This window comes from Passer montanus, unplaced genomic scaffold (assembly GCF_014805655.1).
Source record: "Passer montanus isolate IOZ18808 unplaced genomic scaffold, ASM1480565v1 scaffold22, whole genome shotgun sequence".
Classification (NCBI taxonomy): domain Eukaryota; kingdom Metazoa; phylum Chordata; class Aves; order Passeriformes; family Passeridae; genus Passer; species Passer montanus.
Genome location: NW_024366815.1, coordinates 1728342 through 1754005, shown reverse-complemented (window position 1 = coordinate 1754005; position 25664 = coordinate 1728342). Strand labels below are relative to the sequence as shown.

At 39.3% G+C, this 25664-nt stretch overlaps 1 protein-coding gene across 7 annotated transcripts in view; it reads left to right on the top strand.

The window, feature by feature from the left end:
* Nucleotides 1–25664, top strand: part of PRLR (prolactin receptor) — a 157365-nt gene that overhangs the window by 60229 nt on the left and 71472 nt on the right. The window contains exon 1 of one of the 7 annotated variants that reach the window (XM_039709842.1): nt 6380–6552. The exons of the other annotated variants lie outside the window; for them this stretch is intronic. The gene's annotated coding sequence lies outside the window, so the exon portion shown is untranslated. Of the gene's footprint in view, nt 1–6379; nt 6553–25664 lie in introns of those variants that run through there. 7 annotated transcript variants of the gene reach the window in all.

The window sequence follows — 25664 nt, the reverse complement described above, 5'->3', positions numbered from 1 at the left end:
CATGCAAACCCATACATCAGTATTATTCTTAATGATCATATAGCATGATTTTGAATAGCAATACATTTTTTGAAGGGAGTATTAATTTCTATTTCATAATGATATTAATATATTTACTGAAAAAATTTCTTAAGAAAGAGTTTTCTTCTTTATGAAAACTGATTTTCTTCTAATATAGATACATCTCATAGTTGAGTAGCCAGCCATTCTACTGCAGTGATGCTTATGATTAAACATCATCAGAGGCATTGCCATCAGTGGCCATCAGCATGCCATGTACATTAGGCCAAGTTCATATCTGAATGGAGTCAAAAGGTGTATCATCATGATTGCCTCCTACATATTACATACTTTATTGATTTAATATGCATGTCCTCATCTGTTACAATTTCTGATTGCTTTAGGGAGCAAATAACTCAATGGAGTTCTAATATTTTTGCATTTGAAGAGGATAAAATATAAGAATACAACGCCGTACATAAAATACTCTTTTATAGCTAATGCTCATAAGGCAGTCATGTAAGTTAGAAATACAGTATGGTTTGTGTTTAGTGTCTTTTAAAAAGCTCTATCTGCCCTACAGAAATGGATGAGACCATTTCCTAGAATGTATTAAGAGATTAATCTGTTTGAGATATAAATAAGTGGGAGACAAGTCCTTTAAAAGCGTGTTTTTGTAACCACCTTTTTTCTATTTGTCTTTTCAGACAATGTGAGATTCTGTTGGACATACTGTGTTAATTAGATGTAGGGTTTTGTGGAAATGCATTCTGGTTTAGAAATGCAAATAGGCTTTCTGTAATGGTACAAATATCCAGTAAGAAATGACTTGTTGTATGATAGTGTAACTTCACATACACATCAGAGAAAGGAAAACATTTAAGCTCTGAAGAGGTTGTCTGGTTTCTCATTTAACTACCAATACAGAGAGACCATGTTTTTGGATAAATACTACTTTGTGTTCATGGCATAACTGTTTATCAGTTACATCTTGGGTTGTTAACTCTGTATTTGTATATATATATATATATATATCACATCACATCAACCAAGCTATTGTGATACAAAAATTGTTTTGGTAATAATTTAAGCAAAAAATTTTAGGCAGGAAGAATGTTATGGTTCTTTCATTAATGTTCTTACAAGAAGAAAACATATTTCTAGAAAATAAATAGAGTTCTCTGCATGATTAAATTGGTCAGTGAGAACTTTTGGCATAGAACTGTGAGAAATAATAAATTTAAATACAAGTAGAGGATGCAATCTGCATCTCTTCCACTATGTTCCAATTTTGTTTTGATAATAACCATAATTAAACTATGTTCCAGCTGCGAGAGAATGAGACACTCAGTAAAGGCATCCATGAAAGCTATGGGTTTGTTACAAATATGCAATTAAAAGAAATAGGAACATTTCATGAATTTCTTCTGGATGTAGTCAAGTATTCAAGCATGTCTTAAAAAAGTAGAAAGCTGTCACATCATACAATGATCCCAACCTAGAAAAAAGTTATCTGTATTAACACATAAACTCAACTGAACATGCCAGCCTTGTACAGAAGAATTTACAGACATTTATAAGGCAGGGGATACAAGCCTGAAATAGCATATGATACATTTAATATACAGTCTGTACTAAAAAAAATGTATCAAAGCGTTTTGTATATATATTGAACATCGTAGGACAAGGATGATTCCTGAAGAGCAGCTCTCAGTGATGGCAGCTGCATTCCTTATAGTTTTGTAAATTCTGGTGATGTCTTTATCATTTCCTTTTCTTTCAAAACAGAAAAAACCCCATACAGAAATAACTTCTGTAAAACTAAACTACTTGGTTAATTAATTTGTTCATTATTTCATTCAGGCCTTATAAAATTTTCAGTTTTCTTCAAAACCGTTAGAGATAGTTCAGTCTCTGAATTGTTTCTCACCTACTAGGAACCCCATTTTCTCTATTATACCAGCACAGATCGTGAGTTGCACTGGCTGCAGACTTGAGCAAATGTGGTAATAAATGGACTATTTTTCACTAGTTGATGGACAACTTTTATGCAAGATATGCTCACTCCTGGCAGAAGTCCTGCATGTCACACTCACATGACAGGCTCACCCACAAAGTGCCAGGTCCTTCAGGACCAAGCAGCCTCCCTTCCTTTGCTCCTGTCAGCCTCCCCATGGCCACCATCAGTTGCACCTGAGGTGATGAGGTGACTGAGGTGACAGTCGTGATCCTGAGGCTTGTCATGGCTGCCTGGCTCCTGGAGCCATTCCTCCTTGCCAGTGTGGTCCATGCACGTGGAGGTCACACCAACTGAGATCCCTCTGGGAGCATCTGCTGCGTGTTAACGCAAAGATCACCAGCTGGTCTGAGGGTCAAAGGACTGGGAATTTCTGAAACAGGTGGCAGTCTTGCACATCCCAAGAAAAGGAGTGCAAGAACAAAGTACCCTAAGTGGAGATTGCTGTGGAGGGCTGGAGATGGGCTACAGTGTCACACAGCCCTGGCTGCTACAGTGCTTGTGTTTTTCTGTGAAAGGCACAAAGGATATGTGGAGAAGACTCATAAACATAATGACTGGAAATGTGGTAGAGGTTAAGAACAGAACTTGAAAATAAACCAGCATCAGTGCATTGTGGCTATGACCAAAACTCCAGGAACAAGGAAGGAATGTATTTTTGATGACATAACATACATGCAGTGTCCTGGACTTGCTGGCCTAGGAGCACTTCTGGGTAAATAAGAACCATTATTAGGCCCTTCTCAGACTGCACTGGCTACAGTGGTGGCAAAAGGATGATCACCATTGTGCTAAGAAAATCCTTGTCCTCTGAGTCCTTGCTGTACTTGTCGGGTGAGCTTTCTATGTGTTGAGAAGGCCAGGACTTTAGAGGCATGCTGCTCGTGTGAGAGGCACCTGCCATGTCTTCTCCTGTATAACAGATGTCCTGAAAGTACATTTTGTCTTTAGAGAAAGACACATCAGATGGTTTTGGCAGTTGCTTCTTCAGAGGAGGTCACTGTTGAGAAAGCAGACAGTAGCATAAAAAATATTGTTCACACTGTCTTTCCATATCTTTTTTTGTTTTGTTTTGTTTCTTAGAGTTATTTCTACATTTAAAATCAGAGGGTTGCCCTGTTTCCCTGTTTGATTTTCTCTGATACTTTTTTTTTCTTGAATTGCTGAGAGGGTGAGGAATAGCAGGGGCAAACTGCCACAACTCCTCAACAGTGACTCTCCAAGGAAGGCTGGGTGGTTTTGTTAGGTAAAGGCTGTGGGAGAGCTAAAAACATACTGCAGTCTTCTCTCTGTATTCCTCTGAAGTAAATGCCCCTCACTACCTGACATGCTCCTTTTCACATTTTCCCACCTGTAAAGCTCTTTCCTGAAACCTTATTGATTCCTTTGACTGGTTCTTCCAACTTTTATCTTTTTTCCTGCCTTTCTTCTGATACTACGTGCTTCTTGTTCTGCCTGAATGTCAGAACTCTGATGGAGCTCCAATGCAGAATAACTTCAGGTTATTGCAGTTATACTGATACAAATGCCATTATACTGAAAATAAAGTTAGGCCCTTGCACTCTCAGTTTACTAAATCTTGCTTTCCTTAAATTAATTTCTTTGCTTTCCTTGCTTATGGGCTGTTTTTTAGAATTTAGTAGGTTATTTTAACAAATTCCTAGCCTACAAACTCTTCTCAATGAAGAGTTGATTCTCAGTCTCTAGAAACAAAATTATTATGCTTCTAGATCAGCCACAGAGGATTTTTTTCTCTGTTGATGACTAGGCAACTTAAAATCCTAACCTAAACCAGATTTCTGAAGTTGATACACCAGTTATATGAGATGGGATGAGTCAAGCTGATAATACCCTCAGAGACTGGCCAAGATCTATTCCAGAAGTAGCTGTGCTTTTTTATACCCTCCTGAAAGTCTGCTTCAATTTTTCATGCTCCAGTGGTTAGTATCCTTTTAGTTTACTGTCTGGTTTTATGTGTGCTCTGTTTCTACCTGCTGTTTTTGCTCTGGCATTGTTCATTAGCCTAAACTACTATTGCACTTTTCCAGTGCTTACTCTCTTTCATATTTATAGACATACATTACCTTTATAGGGACAAGTAAGTGCCTGTTCCATTTTCTGTCTCAACCTTTTCTTTGTCACACTAACCCAGCCAAGTTCTGTCAGTCACCTTTTAATAGACAGGCTTTAGAGCCTTTATATCATCTGGGTGACCTTTCTTTTCTTCTGTCCTAATTTGAAAAACCATCTTGAATGTAAGTGACCTGTCTTTTGTGCATATGAGATTTTATTACTACCTTAAAATATTCACCTTAATCCTAGTGCTCCTAGGATCAGAGTTGCCTTTTCTTGGCAGTATTCCACCAGAGGCTGAGTGTACTTGTATTGACTTGCCTGACTGGCTTAAATATTGCTAGCAGTGTAGCCACAGGGACACAGTGTTCATTAAAAGCTGAAAAAGCTAACTCAAAATCATGGGGAAATATTTAAGAGCTATCTCACACTGCTCTGCCTGCTGCCACAGTTACCAGGGCTGCATTACGTCAGCTGGCTATGACCTGGATAGTGCAGGTATAAATGTCTTAAGTTATCATTTTTACTGATCCCAGTGTTAGTTCTTCACTATTACCCCCCATCTTTCACTACTAATCCATTAGTGATATACTTTTTGTTCTGTTTTCCCCATCACCCAGACTCTAGGGCTATAAAGCCTGTTTTGATTACAGGCAAAACTGTACATGCAGACCTTAACAATATATCCTTCTCTTACAGGAATTTTGACAGTAATGGTAGTACTTCTTGGCTCACCTTCATTTTGAAAATTTCTTCCCTGGGCAAATTTTAGCTTTCTCATTCCATCTTCTTTGTTTTGATCTGCTTGTGTTTAGCAGAGTCAAGCAGATGCAGAAATAAGACAAGTGGGCTCTGCCTGCTACATAACTGGTTAAATATGTATAAGCTTCTACCTTGTATTCCTTTTCTTATTTTTAAGGTGGTAGCATCTATTCAAGCACTTATTCCCTATTTATCAGGAGCAATTTTATCCCTTTCAACTCAGAGAGTCACTGGTAGAATTTGCTCAGAGCTGGCTGAATGCTATGGGCATGTGATAAATTTTAGGGCTCATCAGCTGACCAGCTGAGTCTTTTCTGCCAGCTATACATTCTGTTCCTAGCATTTGTTTGATCTCAGAGTGAGCCTGTTCAGAAGTTTACAAATAAGAAGTAAAAAAAAAAGGAATTGTCTTCCAGTACCAACTGAACTTCCTATGCTCTGACCATGGAATCAAATGGATATCACAGCATAAATGATGGGAGCAATGCAAGTGGAGGTGCAGTCTGACACTGATCTGAGCAGCAGCTGGTGCTTAGCACAGCCAAACCCCACTCAAGGAGCACACCTGAAGTTTTATAATTTCTGTGTGGATAGATCACAAGGCACATATTCCTTACCTGAAAACATTTTCCAAGAAACACAAATGTTTGACAAGACACTGTTCCTATGATTACCAATTGTTTTGAATAATCTGCAGAATGTCTATTTGGTCACAAGATGTGAGCAATGCTGACTTTGGTTGGGGAGACTTGTCTCTAGTAACAACTTAGCATCCACACCCCTGAAATCTCCTTTCACTATGTAAAAGAGACTTCTTGCTTAGTCTTCTTTAAATGACTCTTCACTATCCATACACACATTTCATTTTATATTCAGTTCACTGGATTGAATACAGAGAAGATAAAAATATGATTCAGTGAAAGCATTTATAAGAATATGTAAAAATGTTTTTAGTTAAGTATAGACAGATGACTACTGAATAGTTATGTTAGGAAAATTCACAGCCTTATTGCATAATAGTTCTCAAAACTACAAAAAATACTTCTTTTCCTTCTGTTTAATCAGCTTGTTGATGTAAAGACAACACCTTTCACTCTGTTGTAAAAAAAAAAAATCTGCTATTCTAAAATATAAATCACGAACTACTGGTACACAAAACCATTATGGATGCAGTTTATGTTGAAGGAGTATAAGGTTTACCTCAGGAAAAAAAAAATCATGGGCAATAAGCATTCAAAAGGAATCACAACAACCTGTAGAGTATGCAGAGTAAGCCTATACCAAATTATTCTTTTTCTGCTGCTGCATTCCTACACTCCAGAGAACACCTCTCACCTTTACAGCAATCATCACACTACAAACATTGCTTGCACTGAAGAGAATCACTGTTTTGCCTGAAGCAAGGAACATAAGTGTTGCAAAACTGACTCCTCCTCTAATGGGGTGAGCATGTACAAGTACACAGAGTTGTATTTCTCCCAGAGCTGCCAGGCTGAATATTTTGCAGTCAGAGCTCTAAAGCTTACAGGCTTTTGCTTTGTTTATCTTTCTTTTGGGTCTTTCCCCCCCCTCTTTCTTTCTGGATTTTTTCCTTCTTTAAATATATGAGAAACACTTAGAAACGCTGGATTTTCAAGTCCTTTTTCAGGAAGCATTCATGAGCTGGCATGGGTCAACATACATTTCATTACCAGGCAAAAGTAAGTACTGCAGTTAAATCTGTTCCTACTGTATGTTTACCTTCTTGTAAAGGATTTAGTGTTGTATGAAGAACACAGTAAACTGTAGTTCTGTTACCAGAAATTAAAAACTTGCAGAAATAGGTGAAATGAGTTCAGCTTAATATGGTATGGTAAATATCATGTGGCTCACATTCTAAGAAAGAAAAAAAAAGGATTTTTATTTTTAAGTCAGTGATCTCTCTTTTAAAATACTGATATAAGCTGTGGACACAGAATGCCACTCCTTCTGTATGCTTTTTTTTTAAGTGACAGTTGGACTGTGTTTATTATTTCAAAGCATTTCTAATCCACTTGGTAGTACTAATCTCATAATATTTAATAATATATCAATATATTATATTATATTGATTTATATTTTATGTTCACTAAATATACCTTATTTTTGTTATTCATTAATGAAAACATCCTCCTGGAACTCCTATAACTGCCATCATATCTTCCACCATCTGATGTTCCCTAGTAATTATTTTATTCTTCCTGTGTTATACTCTCTTGTGTCTGCACATACATTCACTAGTTATCAGATTCTGTTTTGTGTTATTATCTTCCGAATGTGTTGGTATTGGTATATACAGCAGTGAAAGGCTGAAGAGAAATGGGTCTGAGAGAGAATGGAGAGAAAGGCTGGTAAATGAGCAAGTAGTAAAGAAAACAGTGAGCTTTGATCCAAAGAGCATCTTTTTAGCCAATTTTCCCTGCATTTTATTGAAACACTGTACCGTCAACATCTGCGATATTTTCACTATTCCAACAGTCACCTGGGAATGCATTAATACCCTGGGAACGAATACAGTTTCCCTTGCTATGAGTTCCCTCTAGAGAGCGCAGCAGCCTGCCAGACAGTTGTGTGGATTCCGCGTCCCTGTTACCAGCGTAAGATTTCTGCTGCAGAAACGCTCTGCTGCAGCTATCAGTCTTTTCTTCTGAGACTTGGCTTGCTTTTGTCGAGCTGCGCTAGGCGCTCTCCCAAGGCAGGCAGATGGATTGGCCAGGCAGCGAGCAAGTTTAGCAACAAGTAATGCTTGCACGCCCGCCTGGGGAAAGCAGCCATTTACCACGTGCGCGTTTCGCAGCCCCGAGCATCCACTGCGAGCCTGCAGCGTGGATGCTCGCCAGCCTCCTGTGACAAAGTGCAGCCTGCTTAGAGCCCTGCACAGGGACCACCGTAAACCCCCAGCACGGCTTGGAGCACGCAGACCGTGCAGGGAAACAAAATCTGGAGAAAGGCAGTTAGCAAGGAGCAAAAAGACTGATAGGTAATCCTGGCATTTTGTTGTTGTTGTTGTTGTTGTTAAAATTCGTCTGGAAACCTGCCAGACTGAAATTTTATGTCAAAGCTGTGATGCTTTCATAGGGCAGGTTTTCCAGTGCACTCAGCTGAGTAGGAGAGGTCAGTCTCAGAATTTTCATCTTTATTTTTCAGAAGGGAACCCCCTTCTGAAGGGGGTGGGGCGGGGACAGGACCCCCTTCTGTAAAGTTTTTCAGGTGTTTACATTGTATTATCATCATGTTTTGTTGCTCGGCAAAATATACCTTTTCAATGTGTCAAGTTTATGGCTCCGTCTGCAATTACCACCCATAGCAAGTAAAGTTCAGTTATCAGAAACAGGGGACAAAGAAGGCTCTTGAAAGATCTGGCCTTCATTTAGAGATTGTGGAAGTTTGACTTTCACACAGTTCTTATGGCAGTGAAGCAAATGGAGTTCAGCCACTTCATTCAGCTGTATCACTATTTGAGTTGAAACCCCTACCCTCCCAGGTGTTTTTTTCCTCCAGAATCAGACACTGGTTAATGACAGACTCAGCACTAGAAATGCTTTTGTTCCTACTACCATCCATTTGTCTTGTTTGAAACTAATATTCTGGTATTTCCAGACACTCAAATTTACAAACTCTGTGTTTTCTATATATTTACATGCCCACCTGTACCTATCAATACATTTTTCATTCTTCAGGCAGGATTTTCTAGAGTTCTGTCTCAAACTCTTGCTATGTAATAACCTTCTATCAAAGTTTTCTGTTCCTCCCAGAAAACCTTAGTTTTCTGTGGCTTCAGCACCACTTTTGTCTCCCATTTATTTCTTCAGTACAGCTGCCTTTCAGAGGGTTGCTTCACAAGGTAAGATCAAAGGGCAGCTCAGCCTATACCCAAAGTTTTTGGTTGTGCTCTTAGATTGGACTAATCTAATGCTCTAACAACTTTGCTTACAAAGACTTTCTCACTGAACTTTTCCAGAGTGTTCTCCTACAGTTTTGGGGTGATGTCTTGTTTGGTCTCCACTCTTGTTTTTCTGTGATTGCTATCACATTTCTCCTTAGCTTAGCTCTGAATTAAAAATCTTCTGTCATGTGAATCTGTACTTGGGCTACATGGGCAGTTAGGCTAAACTTAGTTGATCAACCTTGAGGTTGATCTTAATTTTTTTGAAGAGTCAGCCTACATTATTTTAATATAATTTATTCATTGGTCAGTTATACCTATGCTGCAATCCTCACTCTCACCCTAAGTTATCATTATAGATTAATTTAATTAAACGTTATGAAGTCAAGGGTGCACAGTTTTTTACAAGCTGAATAATGAGAGAAGGAAGGTTTCTAACTGTTGGCCCTCCTATCTTTTATATTGCATGGTCTCACTGAAGAAGTGATGACCTTGCTCTGAGACCTTGCTTTTTCTATCATAGATAGATACAGGTTGGTAATGGTTCTATTTGACATGAACTTTATTCCTTCTAAAAACTTACTTGTTAAAAAACTTTCATATCCAGCAGGCTATAATTACAACCACTTTTTAGCCCTAAAACTTTTTAATTTCCAGTAGAGCCACTGATAATTCCCCTGCTTGCAGCATGTACTTGCCAAGTGCAGCTGTGGCTCTGCCTGACCCTTCCTCTACTGCATGTACCCCACACCTAGCAGCAGCATATGACCAAGCAGAGTTGTCCTCTTTCCCTGCTGCACTCTAAATTAGTGAATTAAAAATTAAAAAGAATGAACATTCAAAATAAACATTAAAATATCTCTGCTGTTCAGGATTGCATTTAGGTTGAGTCCTATTGCCATTGTATATAATAGATTACCATTATGATCCCTCTAGATTTACAGATAATGATCTCTGAAAAGATCTCATTCAGCATGTTTGTTACATCTGATATGATTCGTTTTCCTTGTCTTAAGAAATTTTCTAATCTCCTGAATTTCAAACCCCTTACAACCTGAGGTAACCCAAGCTTTTTGGCATGGCAATTCTCTTTCCAAATTCATTGTTCCCTCAGGGCCAAGTCATTCCATATTAACAGTGCTTTTAAATTGTCACATTTCCACTTCTGGTGAACATGTGATACATAACATTCCCTGTGAGCAAGTATGTACTGGTCCATAAAAAGAGTCAATAAACTTGGCACCAATAATTTCTGAAAACTTTCAGACCTCTAACTGGAGCAAGAACAATCAGGGGCAATCGTGATATAAAAAATGAAGGGTTTAGAATTCACAACAGATCATCTGTTTGATGAATAGCACATTTTGGATGCTGCTGTATGGTGTGACCCTTCTTTCTTGGACGAAAGAGGAGATGGTCTTTGGAAAAGCAAAGATGACTTGTTGCCAAATCTACATCTGCTCTCAGCCTCATCCAAAAATTGGATTGCTGCTGTTGCTCTTTCTTCACCCCTAAACATTAGCTGGTAAATCATGAGAGTTCAACAAAGCCAATCCAAAAAGAGTAGCTTTTCTTTAAAAAGATACCTTTTGCTTAATCATGATGCAAAGAGAAAATGAAGAACAATTCACTTCAGTGATTTTAGGGCAAATTCTGCCTACCTTATGAAAGGCAGGTGGATCATGATTTTGTGAATACAGAATAAAAATGGAAAAAATAGAAGATATGTATTTTAAGAATAAAGATTAGTCTTTAAAACATTAATATATAAATTATTTTTTTAGATGGAAGTGCTAACTAAACTACCTTGCTAAACAGGTTTAGTGGTAAAGTCTGGGCATCTGAAGTTATAATCCTAATCTTCTCTTCAGGAAAAGCCCTGCCTCACATGCCTTGTCATGTCTGTATTCTAACCATCAGATATCTGCTTAACCTAAGTAATGCCAAATTCCCTGTAATTATTACTATTGTATGTTAAAATAGTATTTAAAAGTTCACTCCCTATATATATAAAAGTATATTATACAACAGTATATTATTGTATACTGTTTCCTAGTTATTTTATGTCTAGCACCTTTCTTCATTCCTTGTTTGAGTGGCAGCAGTGTAGATTTCTATTGTGATTTAAACAATTGAGGAGAGGAAGAGATAAGGCTACAACCAAGGAAGATGTTGTTGGTCCCAGTTAAAAAACAACTTTGGTGCCCATTGGTGCAGGCTCCATTCCTCCAACTCCTGCTGGAAGACCTGACCCTCTAAACTCTCATGACCTCTGTCACCAGAAGCCCTTCTCCCCATTCCAGTCTTACAACCCCCTTAGCCTAGAAATGTATCAGATCCACGAGGCCTTGGAAGTCCTTCCTTTGTCCACAGGAGTCACCATTTTGCCATGGTTGAGGCCATACCCAATGTGATGTCTGAACTCCCTGAACTTGCTGAAAACTTTGCCTTTTTCTTTGCCGCAGAAGTACGTGAAAGGCCCTCATAGATACACACACCTATGTGTATTTTTTTGTCTTTACAAAGACACAGGTGAAAGTGTATGAAGTGTATAAATGCATGTGCATGCATAGTTATGTTTCTTTATACTATACAAGGATTTTATTTATAAAGAGTGTGTATGAAATTGTTCAGTAAGAGATAATGAAATTAAGTGAAAATTTAATGTTAATAGAAAGCAAAATAAAAGCAAAGTACAGCTAAATGGTGTGGAAGTATGCCAGAGGAAGTGGGGGGACATGACAAGATCTGAATATGCATTGGAGAGAAGGGTGAGCCTGTGAAGCTGTCCAGGAGGCTGCCACCCAGCCCCAGGTCATCCAGACCTGTGAATCTGACCAAAAGGCCCTCCTCTTCTACCTTCAAACCATCCAGGTCACCTTGGGGCTGTCCTACAGCTTTCTCCTATTCTAGAAAAATATAGTTAGTATTGCTTGCCAGAGTTGAAGGTCAGAAGTAAAAAATTAACTTCATGGGAACATGTTTGTAGGGACGCCTACATCCTAAAATGCTTTCCTAAAAGATCATGTGCATTCAAGAGAAGATGGGTGGGCTGGGATTATGAAAACAAAAGTTTGTGTAAGGGGAGGTGAGGCAACTCTTGTCTACGTCTCAGTGTTCTAACATGTACTTGTAATACCATGACCGGGATTATGCTCCATGTATTCCCTTATCTGTATGTTGATGTGGAGTTCATAACACTTTCTGAAAACACAATCCTGGCTGAATACACAAAAGACACAATTTTTCTATTAATTGTTTTTATTCCTGCTTAGAACCACAGGATTACGAAAAGGTAAAATAGCCAAAAAACTCAGCTTTGAAAGAAAGGAAATGGTGACAATAGGAGACAGGTCATGATCACCCCAGTGATCAATTGATAAATAAAGTTTCATTGAGCATTACTTAAATGTTGCCTGATTTGGTTTTCTGTGTGCATGTAGTAGCAGCATGATGACAGAGTGCAGCATCTGTTAAAAGACATTTTCTATGTTCCTGGAGAACTGGGAAGCTTTGGGAGTTTAAGGCCCTTTTTTGAAACAAGCAATACTGTTATCTGAACACAAAACAGGTGGTCTCATGTAATGTAAATCAAGACTTAAAATATATATGTGTCTGTGAAACAGTCCTTTAGAAGTAGCAGGTATTTGTTGGCTATTCTAAGCACAATAATAACAGCATTAAGCTAATTTTCATGGTGGTGAACATATTATCCAAGTGTGCCTGGACTGTGTGTCTGAAAGGCAGAACGGGTTCTCAAGGAGCTGAAGCTTTTTAAACCATTTTTCCTGCCTCAGTAATTACAGACCAAGGAGGGAATGGATGTTCTTAAATCAGCCTTCACACAAGCTGTTAAATTAAAATAATTTTCACATCTTTCTTACTAGTAATGAGATAGAATGTCACAGATTGCTTAAACACGGTGCTCAAAACCTCGACATGGGGATGTTTTGGAGCACACAGTTACCATTTGCTACATTGGTGTGTTATTGGAGTTTATAATAAATGACTATAACCACAGCTTCTTAGTTACTTTGCCAGAGTCAGAAGTGTGTGAAACATCCAAGCTGTGCAAGAAATTTGAAAATTATGTCTGGTAATTGGTGTAAAATTAGAGTAAATATACCTCCACTCAGAAAAGAAGACTGTGAGGATGTTTAGGAGAAAAGAAATATTTGACAGTGGTTATGAACAGATGTTCACGGGTATTAGTTGAAACTGTAAGAAGGGGTCAGATGTACTACATAATAGACTACAGTCATCAAGTATCAAGGGACATTCTATTCCAATGAGCTTTAGAAAGTGAACACTACTGAGGACAAAATTAAAAAGTTTCTAGCAGTAAAAAGATGAGGGAAGAAACAGATATTTGTAAAGGGGTGTTGCTTGTCCTAGAAATTTAACAGCTGGATAAAAGCATCTCCAGTCCATGATGTTTAGCAGTTGGAGCCAGAGTGGGACAAAAAGAAGGATGGTAAACCACAGTTTTCACATCATGCTCCCCAACAAACCTTACACCAAAATATCCCCACAAAACACCAGTTCGAACTTTACCAAACAGCTATTCAAAGCCCCTGGAAGCCATAATGCCAGTGGGAGGTGAGGTTAGCAGAAATACAATACCCAGACAGCTGGAATAATATTAATAGTGCTGCTGGGTAAGACGTGGTATTATTCTTTGCAGCAAGTCCATTATTCATCCATATGCATATTGCTGGAATCTATAAACACTTAGTAGCTTCAACAACAGAGATTTAACTGTTGACCAGCCATGGATCTGGTCTTCAATCCTGCAACTAGGAAAGCAAAGCTTAAAATGGATGAAAATTCTTGTATTTGTCATACAGCCAGGAAGCTAGCATGGTTTTTGGAAACTTCTCCTGGGGTTACCATTGGCAGTTTCCCTTTTCATTGACATGCCTGGAAGGTTTTGATCTCCATCTACCTCTACACAAAACATTGCTGAATACCAGCTGGTTTGAGATTTATTAGTCCCATTCTTATGGTGAGTCCTGAAAAATGGCAGTAGCAATGAGCTCATTGCATCAACACAGTACAAACTGCATTATGTGCCAGTAAACCAACCTCATCTTGATAGAGGAAGCACTGAAATAAATACAAATAAAAGCAAATATGCCTTATTTCATAGTGGAAAAAAGGTTGTGAATTTTATCTGATGACCTGGAAGGTTCTGGTTTTAACAAAGCCACCATATAGTAAAGAATAAGTAGTAAAGGGAGTAAAAAAATAATTTAAAGGACCTCTCCTTGAACATAAATTACTAAACATCGCAAGTGGACAAGGAGCTTTATTCTACAGTTTCTTTCCAAAAGTATAATTTTTCTCAAGGAGTTTGGGAGTTACTAAGCCACATGTTAAAAGCACGGCTAAAAACCTGGCGAGAGATTGATCAGATATGTCTCCCAAGCAGCTGGCCAAGTTGAAGTTTGGCAAAGCAGGAGGTGTCTAGGGTTGTTGAGAGACACGTCACAGCCCCGTAGGGCTGTCCTTTCTCAAACCCTTTTAAGGAAAAGGGTGGGTAGTGCTCTGGCATTCCAGCCACCAGAACTAGAAGAATAGTAAACTCTACTGAGCGCTAGAAAAAAACAAGAAATACAGAGGAAAATGGCCCATTCTACCACTAGAAAAGGAGATATATTTTAACGAGGCTACTTTTTGTTAATGGCTGCTCCAAATAATGTGCTAAACCCATCCTGGATTTGTCTGAAGTTCCCCCAATGCAAGCAGGCATCCCAAAGAGCTTGTTCCTCGAGATGCCATTACTGTCAGCTGAAACATATCTTGCCTCCTGGACTAGAGGGGTAAATTTGTGTAGGTCTGAACAACTGTGCTGGATCTTAGCTGCAAAGTTGTTGAAGAGTGATCCTGATAAATTATGTTTTGAGCTCTTTCAGCCATGGATGATAGGTTAGGAGTCATCTTCAGATTATAAATCCAGTCTGCTAGGTAAGGTATAGGTGACCTCAAATCTGCCTTCAGGAGTTCATCTTTTGTCTGAACAGGACCCATGTTTACTGCTGCACCATGTTCAGTCTGGGTAAGTGTAATCCTCTGCCCTTGTCATTGTCACACAGGGTAATTTAGGTTTGTTTCTGAAATTTCATCACATCTGGCATTTGAGCAATGGATTTTTTTTTTTGAGGAAAACTTGTTGCGAACTCTTCTTAGTGCCCCTGCACATATACCTGTAAAGTTGAATTTCTGTTCTGGTTTTCCATTTTAGTAGGCAGCGTTGTCTGTATCTTGCGGCACACCACAGAGTCCGAAGACTGACCAAGTAACACTGTACAGTAGTGTTGGGGTTTCATGAGTCGTGTTAATGCACAGTTGCGTATCTGTTTTTTCTTCTCTTTTTTTTTCTCTTTATATTTAAACTTTATTATTGATACCTCTTATTAAGTAATATGTAAATTTTACAAGTATAAATTAATTTATAAAGTCTATGCATTTATAAATACTTATGCACACCTTAATGTATATATTTTAGAAATATTTATGTCACCATAAGGGACTGGACCTGCAGTAGAAGAAGGCAGGCACAGCACCTGCCCTGTCCTACTTTGTATGAAACTGTCTTGACCCTAGAATCTAAAAAAAGCCAAGGGAAAAGGGAGGCAAAATGTTTTCTGTAGACAACAGAAGACATGGTCAGCAGTTTGTGTAGCCTGTTAGCAATTACTATCTTCTGTGCAGATTTTTAACAGATCTTTTTTTAGCTGTACACTCTCTGTGTTGATCACTTGATTATAAAGTGCTGTAAGACGCTGAAGTAAATCCAGTACATGCAGCATGGAGATAAATAGCAGCAACACAGGTTCCCACTGAAATTAAATATTCTGAAAACATAAGTGCTCTGGTTCCCTTCTAAAGAAGGTAACAAGATTCAAGGACAGAAGAGCAGTAGTGGTGCCACATATCTGCACTTTGGTCAGGCTTTCAAGACAGTTCTTTGAAATTGGCATAAATTAGCTAGAAACCCATAGTCTATATGAAACCACTGTGTAGGATGTCCAGTCCTTGGAAAATTATTCACAACTAGTTGTCAGGGGGGCACTGTCTGAGCAAAGGCCTTGGTGTAACAAAGCTCCTTGGTGTGGCAACTAATACATATGCCATTAGTGACATGGATAGCATTATATCATTGTACTAGGTAGTGGTGAAATGAGAGGGACTTCAGCTTCGTGGAGAAGAAGAAGAGAAAAAAGTTATTTTTATATTATGCTTGCTGTATGGTTTCTGATAAATAAAATCTTGCTTAGTGGAAATAAGACCAAGGTGCTGCTCTGAAACACAGATACACAACTTCACAAATGCAGGACTGAGGTAACAAGAGTTCAGGAAGGTAGTTGGTTTTGTGAGAGACCGGATTGCTGGCAGTGTTTGGTGTCTCAAACAATGCAAGTGCTGTAAGAGGCTGGACTGTTGGTGCTAACAGCTCAAACAATTGGCTAGTGATGCACAGAAGGGTGTGCATGCTTGGGGCTACAAGCTGGGTTCCCAGATAATACAAGAGGCTGATAAAGAACAAATCCTGAGAGGGGCCACAAGTCCTTCTTATCATGCTCCCTTAAACAATTACTCAGCTGTGAAAACTCCTCTTCAAGTACCAAGGCAGCCACATGTAGGCTGAAGGAGCTCATCTTGGCTGATGGGCTGTTGTGGGCCGTGATTGAGTCAACTGCAATGGCAAGAGACAGCTGCAGCATTTTAGAAGATGCCGAAGACACACGATGTCCCGTGATCCAGTGTTACATCATCCAGGGGAGGTACGGGGGGCGTTTCCACATAGCCTCAGCATAATATAAAAGCCATGGACCAGGTCTTTTCTGGGTTCTTTCCCTCCACCACTTGATGCATACTGTCTGCAGCCATCTCCTATACAAGACTGCAGCCACTGAGAAGACCAGGAGAAGAGGGCCAATGGGACATCGTTGGAACCTGTGGAGTGGTGATATTTTTTTCTACTTGATCTGTTTCTCTGTTACTTTCTTTCTCCCCGCCTCCTTTTTTGCCCCATTTTCTCTCTCTGTCTCCCTCACACTTACTGTTTAATAAAAGCTGTACTGTTGACTTCAGAAAATGGTCTCATTTGCACCTTAATGTGGGCAGAGGGTCCTCTCTAATAATTTTAATGATCAGATCTTAACAGGTATAAATGAGGGGTTTAACGGTTCAAAAGAAGAACAGGAGTCAATAACGTCATCCTGCTGTGCAAAAAGTAAATACCATACCAGAATTTACAAATGGGAGTGTGGTTGAGAGAGTTGTGCAAAGTGTTTCTCTTATTCCCTTCAATATTTTCAAGGCCTCAACTAAAATATTTTGTATTTCAGAGGTACAGTGCTTTGAAAAAGGTAGATGGGGAGTCTGCAGCAGAATAAGAAGATTTAGAGATCTGGAGAATGTGGCATATGAGAAAATTAATCGAGACTGCTACATTTAAATATTAAGAGAAGATATATTTAAAGTGTTCAAGGTAGTCTCTGAGCTCTGCAGAGAGACAGAAGCTGTTGTTCTGTTGCTTTTAGGATGCAAAAAAGTACTTGGGTTAAATTGTAGCATGCAAGATACAGAATAGATATTGAGAACATTTCATTAATATAAATATTATAGCAGTAGTCTACATTGCCTAAGGAGGTTTCAGAATTCCCCTAATTGGGTAGGTTAAGCAAATCTGAGGAATTATATTGGCACTGTTGATCCCTCCTTGGTGCTCTTGGGGTCTAGATGACCTCCTGAAACCTCTTCTAGTCTAAATTACTAAGAAGTTTTTATGCCTGAGATTGTTAGGTTTCACATTCTTTGAAAAGGGAAATATATCTTTGATGTTTGTACTGTACCCAGCAAAGCAATTAGCTCTAGAGACTCTGGTGGTAGAAACTGTACAGTAATAATGATATCTAAGTAGTGTGTTGTGTGGAAATAGAACTGTAAAAGTGTGATTTCCTGTGCTGTCTCTGATGTGGTAGGTTGACCTTGGCTGGCTGCCTGGTGCCCACCTAAGCCATGCTGTCACTCCCCTTCTCAGCTGGGTAGCAGCAGAGAGAAAATAACAGCAGGCTCATGGGTCAAGATAAAAACAGGGAGAGAATCATTCATCAACTAGCATCATGGGCAGTTCAGGTAAATTAATTTATTGCTTAATAGCATGAGAGTAGAAAAATGAGAATAATAATGAGAAAACAAATCTAAAAGAAAAAAATTCACTATTTCATTCTGCTTCTTAGGCTCAACTCTACTCTTTATTTCTCTGTCTTCCTGCAAGTGATACAGGGAAACAAGGGGTGGAGGTTGTGGTCACCTCATCACACATTTTCTCTGCTGCGCCTTCTTTGTTTCTCCCAAGGAGACAGTCCTCCTTGAGCTTCCCTAATGTGAGTGCTTCCCATGGGTTGCAGTTCTCCACAAACTGCTCCAGTCTGACCTCTGTACCTGCAGAACTGTTGCTCTCACATGCTCTCATTCCTCTCTCTCACTGGAGGTGCTGCACTTTTTGTTCCCTCCTCATAAATACATTTTCCCAGAGGTGCTGCTGCCATCACTGACCCTGGCACTCACCTGTGGCCAGGAGTAGGTTCACCCTGGATCTATCTGACATTGGCTCTGGACATGGGGAAAGTTCCTGGCAGCTGTTTACAGAGCACCCCCTGTAGCCACTCTGCTATCAAACCCTTGTCACACAAACCCAGTACAACCGAATTTCAGAATTACCTGGCATCATTCAAATTGTCTTGGCTTGTCTGAACTTTGTTGGAAACTGTGGCAGTGACGGGTATGGATAAAAATCTTTTTTTGTGTGTTTCTTTTTGTTTTCTTAGTACATTATCTGTACTATGAATCAAACATGACATCCTCTAGTTTATGATTTTAACATGTTCTTGTCACTGTAATCATAAGCGAAATTTAAATCTAGAATGCTTGTTACCTGTACAACATTTGTCGGGCATTTAGTGTATCCTTTCAGAGTGCTGAGAAAGGAGCTACTCAGCTCAGCTGATTAGTAGGGTGTATCCCATTGAATTCAAGAGTCTCATGATGTCCAATCTGTTACAAAATGTTTTCATTAAAATGAATTTTTTAGGCACTCTTTTAGACTCTGTTTAACTAGTAAGAATGTATTTACAGTATAATCTTTTTCCAGAAGAAATTACAAGACTTTATGCTGAAGAACTGTAAAACAAAAACTTTGCAAACCAGAGCAGTTTAGAGCAGACAGCAGATGGAAGTGGGAAGCTATTTACAATACACAGTGATGTTACACAACAGTTTTTGGAAGAAAATGTGGAAAAGAGTCTTTCATTAACTAAAACTGTAAGGGGAATTGGCTACATTACACAACACTAAAAACCAGCATATATTAGCCACTGTGGACAGTTATACTAATGCAGAAATACTGATTTAAATGCTCAAGTGAATTGATTCAGAACTAGCTGGTTTATATGTGAAAGGCACTCATACTGACAGGTAGACAGGCCAGAAATATTTTGTGTTTCAGACACAAAAAATCTGAATATTGTTTCACAGCAACAGTCTAACTCAGCGGTGAAGCTGATCAGTAAAGAGGTGCTTTTAAAGCAGATGGTGTTTCGTGACACTCAGGTCTTTTGAAAGCATCACCTGACCCCATAAAAAGCATGAAGGGGATAGTGCAGCTATTGAATTAGTGTGTTTAATATCTGGTTTGATAAACAAATTCTGAACTCAGTTACTAGTTATTTTCATTTTTATAAAAAGCATAGAGGCCTATTTAAATGATGTGATAATTTGATAATTTGATACTTTTCTTTTTTAAAACCAAACTTCCATGATTCTTTGTCTTGTCCTTGTGGTTCTTAATATAATTTTTAACCAGAAATTTTAGCCAAAGTAATTGAGAAACTAGGGCATTCATTCTCATGGATTTTTAGAGATTCACCTCCAGGTCCTTTCTTTGTTTCAAATTTAACCTGTATCTTTAATAATTTATATTCCAGTTGATTTCTCTCATCCACTAGAATAAAGGTAGTATGATATAATTATTTTTCCAATTTGAAAGAAATATGAAAAGCTATTCTGGAATCATTTCACTTCACATCACCAAGCAGTTAACAGGTGTTAATATCTAATATTAATGAAAATTGAATTGTTTCATTTCTTCTGTTAGTAGTTTCACTCCTCATAAATATGCTGTTAACAGTAGCAAGGACCCTGGCTGTCTAGTATTACAGATGAATATTTCTGCTGCTGTGTTATGTTCAGCATTTTGCTCTCTGGCTCATTTAATGTGTAATAACTCTTCAAGGAGGAATAGGTTGAACAGGCTGAGTTGACATACAGAAGTTGAGGCTTGTCTGTAACTCAGTACTGATGGCATTGGATGGAGTTTGAGAGATGATCAGAGGATCCCTGAACTTTTTAATCTAATTGTGCCTATTCTTACTGGAGACCATGAGGCAGGTCCTGTAAAGACAGATAAACAAAGAGTGGACATACATAATTAGCTGTGTCTAACTTCATTTCTGCAGTGCATTCTGTTACAGGCAAGGAGTAGTGTAAGCAGGAAAATTTATTTAATTTAGGAAGGACTGGTTGTTTTGCTGCTATATTGTGGAAAATCAACTGTAGTGGACTCTTTACGTCTCAAGAAGAGCTGGATTCCTGTATAAGGTTGTTAGGTGTGAGATAAGCTAGAGATGGGGCCCAGAGATGCATTAAAGTCATAGTGCATTATTAAAGTAGGACAAGCATGGTTGTGAACATCTGGGAGGAACAGCGAAAGAAATTTTAAAAATATATTTTTTTAATCATGTTCAAGTGGGTTTGAGAAATTGCTGCACAGGAAAACAGTCCAGAAAGCTTGGGACATAGAGATGGACGTGTCTCAGAGATTTTTATTCCTGATAAAAATTGGGTAGTCTAAATCTGAGGGATGGAACAACCAGAAGGTTGTTGGAAGATGGCTAATGAATAATGAGGAGTGTTTTCATTTTGTGAACCGAAGGGACAGTACAAAAGTATTTTGTCAGGACAGTAGAGAATTGTTGAAGGCAAAACTTTGATGAAGCAACTTAGATTGTTTTCAAAGAAGCAGGGTCAAGATAGCGGAGGACGTCCCATTCAAGTATTCATATATGAAATAGAAAATTAACTAAAGCACCATCAGAACAATATATGTTTTGTTATAAAAAAAAAGTGGAGAGAACTATTTCAGCAAAGCCAGGAGCTCTGTAGTTGAGAAAGAGAAGACTTGCATTCAGGTTCTTGATCTGAAGAAGAAACAGAAGGTCTTGAGCCTGTATTTTCTAGAATCTAATATTATGCTGTTTGAATATTTGGAAAAATGTTCTTTCCTAAATGAAACAAACGTGTCATGATCCTTGTTTTCCTTCCTCAAAGCTGAATCTATAAAAGAACAGTGAAAGCATTGCTTCAAGTTGCAGCCCTGCCAAAGAATCTCACTTCTCTGTATCTGTTAACAGCTGTTCCTCCCATGCAGAACTCAGGTTTGAGTTCCATTCCACAGTCTCCCAAAATACAACTCTGAGTGATCCAGTGCCAGAGTGTTGAATCATGGTCCTGCACAGTATACAGACTGACAGATCAGTGTACACCAAAATGCACCATTCACTGTCCCAGAATCAATTAGGTTGGAAAAGACATCTGAGATCATTGAGTCTGTAGCAGGACATCTTACCCCCACAACAAGAGCTTATCTCTTGTTAACTGGTCCCATAACTCAAACAGGACAAACTGTCTTGTAGTGAGGTATTCTGGCACCATGGGGTTAACAATGATGTGGCATCTGCCAAATGCCAATAAACATGCTGTCAGAGAGAGATCTGGAAGATAAGTTGGATTTCTGACTGACAGACACCTCACAAACTATAAAAGCTATGCCAAAACTTTCAAAAAGCAGAAATATTCTACACATTCCCTGGAAATGTGTGGAGTTTCTTGCATGAGCAGGGAGGCCTGCTTTGCAGTTACTCCTCTGGAGGCTGGGTGAAGAAATCTGTGTACATTATTGGTCTTTTGGTGGTAAGTTACATTAATCAATACTATTCAATTCACCCCTAATCAATACTATTTCTAGCTATAATTTTGTGCAATTTTTATGTTATCCTGTAATCTATTAGTAGTTCTTTTTATTTTTATACTTTGCAGTAAGTAACTCTGATAAAGATCTTTTGTCTGATATCTGTGGTCTGTTTAATAAATAATTAATTTTGTAAATCGACTGATTTACCATCCCTAGAACTTGCGTGCCAGAGTGATTTCTTAAATTTAAGTGGTTGCCAGAAATCTGAAGGTAAGGCTGGGCTTGTCTGAAGCTCCCTCTTGTCCTGTGACAGAGTCCAGCCTATGACCCAACACCACTGTGTCAGCCAGACCTTGGCACTGAGTACAATATTCGGTCTTTCCTTAAACACCTGCAGGGATAGCGGCACCACCATGTTTCTGGGCAGTCCATTCTAATATCTAATCACATTTTTGTAAATAATTTCTCTGTAACATTCATCCTAAACCTCATCTGGACCAGCTTTAGACTATGTCCTCTTGATCCGTCAGCAGTCTCCTGGTTGAAGATGCCAGCCCACACCTGGATTACACCCTCCTTTCAGGCATCTGTAGAGAGCAATAAGGTCTCCCCTGGGTCTCCTCTTCTCCAGGCTGAACACCACCAGCTCCCACAGCTGGTTCTGATAGCTCCTTCTCCAGGTCCATCACCCTTCTCCATTGCTGCTGAGCGGATCCTGGAAACTAAGGAATGGTGAACACCTGCTTGCTGTTTCCTGACTCATGTAAAAATTAATTGACAAGTTCAGACTAGAATCCTGTACTGCTCCAGAAGGAGGAGGAAAGTAGCTCTTTTTCTTCCCTTTTCCTGTCCCTGCAGTGCAGGCTCAGATAAGCAGCTGTATTGGTGTTCATCCTTGTGTTGAAGAATTAAACCCCTAGCAGCTGGAAGAGAGGTCACTGTAACCTACATTCCTTGTGTAAACAGTGTCTGAGTTGAGGACTGTTGCCCTGCTGCTGGGGAGCTGCTGCTTTGGTTCTCACCGCTGGTAGTGGATAGGTGCTCAACACAAACCTGAAATTTTCACTTTCTGTATATGAGAGTTCCAACTTTATGTGGACTGTGCATCCAAAGGCAGGTAGTCCAGAGTGTATGGACTAGATTTGACAAATAGAAGACAATTTTTGCTGTGTTTTTAGGACATTTTCCCCCCAGATAATTTTTTACACCTGACCTTAAAATTTTCTTTTTCTGACTATGGGAAGACCAATAGCCACAGCTTAAGAACCAACACCATGTTCCCAAATTTTTTTCGTCTCCAGCTTTGGTCTTGTTACCCCATTGCATGGGAATCCTTACTGTTACGTGAGAAAAGTTGCTCTTTAGTTGATTGTAATCCTCCCTGCAAAATCTCTCTCTGATTCCCTCAAATAACTTCTAAGTGTTCCCAGCTCGTGGAGGAGTGTGTGGCTGTTCCCTGTGATCCAGGTAGCTGAACCAAAGGTCAGCCAAGTTTAGAAGCTCTTTGACTTTGTGATGTACCCTTTTTACAACTCTTGCCTAGTAAGTCCGTGGAAGTCTGGTTATGTCATCACAGTTGTACTAGGATTTACAGCATCAGCTATTTTCATTTAAAGAGGCATTATTTCATTCAAGAGGGATTATTGTTGCAGGTAATAACCAATAGTCATGAGTACCTGAAAAGATGTCTTTACTGTATTTCCACTCTTGTTTTGCTTTTCAGCTCACTGTGGTCAAGAGACTGCTGCTTACTAGGTCCAACAGGTCACTTAACTATGGAGGGACAACCTTAATGGATATAAACAATCAATTTTCTATTTGAGCAGGCATAATTTAATAGTACTTTTCTAGCAGGCAGTGAAAAACTAGTTTTTCATTGGCTTTAACATTTTACCTTTTGGCTACATCCTGATAGCCAAACCAAAACTTCACAGGTATTATCCTTTGTGTTTGCTTGAAACAAAGTGCTTTAAACAGATTGGATTTAAGTGTTACTGCATAAGAGTTCAAACCATTTCCACTTCCTCCCTTGTTCTTTGACTGATATTCATCTCATCTGTTGAAGGAGACAAAACCAACAAAAATAAATAGCTCTACGAAAAGGAAAGTGATTAGTTTTTGTTCCTTGAACTGATTCATTGACAATTTATGGGAGAACTGTAAATTATGCTAAGAGAAGTAGCAATACCTGGACTTTATTGGTCAGGACTGCTGAAATTAGTCAAAGAGCTGTACCATATAAACTGACTTAACTGTTCAGCTTCACCAGAAAAGAAGAGAAGAAAATTACCCCCTACTACAAAATATTAACATTTCTTTCCCCCATGGGTTGTCATCTGTAATTTATGAGTAGGCAGAAGCTTATTGTAACAATCACTGTCTGTAGAGAGAAGTTTTTTTTGAAGGTGGATGTCCATTAGCTGTGCTGAACCCCTAGAGGTCAGAGCTGGAGTCATTCTGCATGTTAAAATCCTGTGCCCTATTTTGGTTTATAACTCATACCATGCTTTAGGTGTTTTCCTCTCTTCTAATCCAAATAAGGAAAAAGTTAATATATTGTTTTACAAGAATAGCTTCAGACTGGTATAACTAGAATGATTGCTTCTCCTTTGCTCAAAATATCTGATCTCTTTCCTAACTAATAATCTCAATCCTGTTGTGCTGCCAGAATAAAATAACCACCTATATTATTTAATAAGCCTCTTGAATGTTGAGCAGTCAGTGTCCAATGACTGATGCCTGGCAGCTCATTAACTCCCCTATTAGCTGCCTCATGGGAAAAATTAAAAGAGATTAAATCAACAAATTAAGGAGTTTGTTGCCATTTATTCATTTCTGTATTTCAGCTGCATGATTTTAATGAGTTAGTTATTTACTTTTGCTTGCAATTCACATCCTCCTACTATTGTCACTAGTGTGGGTTAAGCTGAAGCAAGAAACATGTTAGTCAATCAGTGTCATGCTAAGAACAGTTTCATCAGGTTTGATAAAGCATTGGTGGATTGCAAGCTCCTTCTGGTCCCCTCTGTTCTGCTGCTTTCTCCCTGGGAAGCCTCCCATGTTTAGCTTGGTGGGAGGCTGTCTTTCGAGGCACCGTGAGACCCAGGTACCCTGGCTGGCAGGCTGGGCTGCTGATCTGGCAGTGCAGTCCTGCTCAGCTGCCGAGCAGTGTAAGGGTTAGTCCTGGCTTTGGTGGGGCCCAAAGCCCCCTGAGCGTTTCCCAGTAAGGTTTAGTCCTGCCTTTGGTGTGGCCCAAAGCCTTCATGAGCGTTTCGCAGTAAGGGTTAGTCCTGCCTTTGGTGGGGCCCAAAGCCTGCATGGGCATTTCCCGAGAGGGGTTGGTCCTGTCTTTGGTGGGGCCCAAAGTCCTCAAGAGTGTTTCCCAGTAAAGCATGAGTGTTTCCCAAGAAGGGTTAGTCCTGGCTTTGATGGGGCCCAAAACCCTCATAAGTGTTTCCTAGTAAAGTATGAGTGTTTCCCAAGAAGGGTTAGTCCTGGCTTTGATGGGGCCCAAAACCCTCATAAGTGTTTCCCAGTAAGGGTTAGTCCTGGCTTTGGTGCGGCCCAAAGCCAGCATGAGCGTTTCCCAGTAGCTGGGACACAAACACAATGCAGGGCAGCAGCCACAGGCCTGCCAAGCGAGCGTTCCCTGTGGGGCAGATGACGTGTGTGCCCCTCTCCGCCTTTTGTTTCCCTGCTGCCTTGGTCCCCAGCTGTGCTGAAGGGATTTGCCTCAAGAAGTTGGTAGTGTTTTCTTGGGTTTTTTTTTCTTTAGAGAATCTGTTAATGCAAACATTCTGGGACATTTTACGAAGCAGATATCTTACCCTGTACTGCATCAACTGAAATCAAGTGGCATGACTTGCACT